This window comes from Humulus lupulus, chromosome 4 (assembly GCF_963169125.1).
Source record: "Humulus lupulus chromosome 4, drHumLupu1.1, whole genome shotgun sequence".
Taxonomy (NCBI): Eukaryota; Viridiplantae; Streptophyta; class Magnoliopsida; order Rosales; family Cannabaceae; genus Humulus; species Humulus lupulus.
The window spans coordinates 134,691,966-134,694,778 of record NC_084796.1 but is presented as its reverse complement, the minus strand read 5'-3'; positions in this window follow the sequence as shown (position 1 = coordinate 134,694,778).

Sequence of the window (2,813 nt, the reverse complement as noted above, 5' to 3'; positions counted from 1 at the left end):
ACATTTCTGTGTACTTTTTTTTAAAAAAAAAAAAAAAAAGGCCAAGCGACATGAAATAAGCCCTTTCCCCTACCATTTTCTGAAATTTTTGTTCTTCTTTCCCGCTACACCATATTGCTCTTTCTCTCTATCTTTGAAATGGCAAAGAGCCATTTTTTTCTGGCTTTGAAATCTCCATAGATACCTCTGCCTATCCTCATCTTTGTACCCTCTTCGCCTCTACAATAGAAGTCCCCACGATCACCATTCGAAGACCTCCAGTTTTCGGATTCAACGGCATCTTCGTCTCCCCACGCGGAGCACAACATTCCTTCATCGGAAGCAAAAGAAAAATGTAAGTCCAAACATACCTTTGCTTTGAATTTTCTCTTAGATTCTGAGTACCAAATTCATGTAAAATGGATTTGTTGTGTTCATAATGTTGTGTAATAAGTTAAGGAAAAGAAAGAACACACCAAGAACCGGCCAAAGTAAGAGTTATATATTCATATATTTACTTCGTAGTTTACGGTTCCGATTTTATATTTTCATTTCCTAGGATGGCTATGAATTTGTGGGGCATTTTATATGGATTTAATCTGTGTTTTGGGACTAGAAACCGTCATTAAGGGGTTAGAAATGGTTTAATATGATAAGGCTTGAAGTTTGTGATGTTTTGGTGATGGGTGATGAATGGTAGAGGCGGACATGGAAGTTGGCTCAGTTATTAGAGCTTGGTTGTGAGGGGGTGCCATGTTTATCTCATTTTGCTTCAGCCATGTTAGAACTTGAAAGGGAAACCGAGAGAGAAACAAACGAAGAACACTTGGTGTTCTTAAGGGTACGATCGGGTCCAAGGAGTTAAGAGCAAGGTGAGTATTTTTTCTTGGGTTTCCATTGAAGATACAGACCTTGAACACGTTTATTTAGTCTCTTAATCCCTTGTAGAAGAAAGCAAAGGAAAGGAGAGAATGATCTTGGGAGTTCGGTACAAGAATAGTCAAAAGAAAAACGTAAGTCCGAACATACCTTTGCATTGATTTTTCTCTTAGATTCTAAGTACAAAATTCATGTAAAATAGTTTTGTTGTGTTCGTAGTGTTGTGTAATAAGTTGCGGAAAAGAAAGAACACACCAAGAACCGACCACAGTAAGAGTTATATATTCATAGATTTCCTTCGTAGTTTACGGTTCCGATTTTATATTTTCATTTCCTAGGATGGCTATGAATTTGTGGGGCATTTTATATGGATTTAATCTGTGTTTTGGGACTAGAAACAGTCATTAAGGGATTAGAAATGGTTTAATATGATAAGGCTTGAAGTTTGTGATGTTTTGGTGATGGGTGATGAATGGTAGAGGCGGACATGGAAGTTGGCTCCATGGTTGACGTGGAAGAAGAGTTAAGGTCGGTGGTGGTGATGGGTTGGTTGTGGTGGCCGAGAAGATGGTTGTGGTGGTGTAGAGGAGAAGCCATGATTGCCTTGATGTTGAACCATGGGGTCGGGCAAGGCGTGAGAGAGAGAGGCTAAAGGTGTGTGTGAAGATGGTAGTCACGTGTGCATGCATGTACCTTTTAGTTATGGCTCAATCCTATTTGTACATTCATATATACATATATGTATGTTAAATTTATATTTTACATATTTATTGATTTGATGATTTAGTGGCTGATAATGGTTGGAGAATTTTGAATGAACAAGCTATTTGATATCTATTAATATGTGTGCAACTTGAATGGTTATTTAACTTGTCATTTTCATCATGAGTTCCTTTTGTGTTTTTTTTTTTGCTAAAACAAACTGATGATTTTAGTTGCAAACTGATGATTTTTAGTGCATATGATGCAACAACTTGAATGGTTTAGTCATATCCATATAACATCATCATTTTCATCATGAGCTTCTTTTTTGTGTTTTTTGCTCAAACTGATAATTTTAGTTGCAAAAACATCTGTTTCGGTCTCTGCTCAGTGAAAGTGCTATCAACCATATTCTTTTGTTTAATACAATGCATCTATATATTTATATATTAATTAACAAATAATAATAATTGTATTTTTGGATCTCAAAACTAGTTCAAAAACTAGTTGTAAAGCCTGGTATATGCTCTCTAGAAATGAACGAATTGTTGAAATTAAGGATGTGTGTCTCTCTTTAATATTTGTTCTTCTTCTTTTCTCTTCAGGTGAATTACTTGCACAGCCATGGACTTGTCCATACAGAATTGAAGCTGGAAAATGTGCACATATGCCCAGTGGATAGACATATTAAAGTAAGCACCATATTTTTACTGTAGAATTGAAGAATGCATTTTCTTCTACACTTTATGATCTTTTTAATAAATGGATTACCAACATCCAGGGGAATTCCAGCTTTTTTCTTTTTTTTACTAGTTTGGAGCTTCTTTCACCTCTTGTCTCTGTAAAAATTTTTTTATCAAAAGGCACAGAATGGCCGCTACCAAAGGGTGTGGAACAAAAGATATACAGAGTACCACAAAAATTAAGAAAAATAGTTAAGAAGAATTGTAGATATGTGAGTGTTCTGATTTAAAATTAAAGGGAAAGCTTGAAATGAAACCACAATTTGCAAAAAGCATGCCACTCAAGAGCCATGAAAGTTTTTATTCTGATGAACCTTAGAGCCCTTCAACGGGTAATGTCACTTTTCCTAAATGTTGCATATTCAACAAACACAAAGTATTTTAATAATTTATCTGATGTGAAACCGATGGTGCTCATGAAATCTATAATATATATTTAGTTCAGCCACAGGACAGCTCAGCTAATTTTTAATGTATGCACTATATTGATTTTGCTGATATATTTTCTTC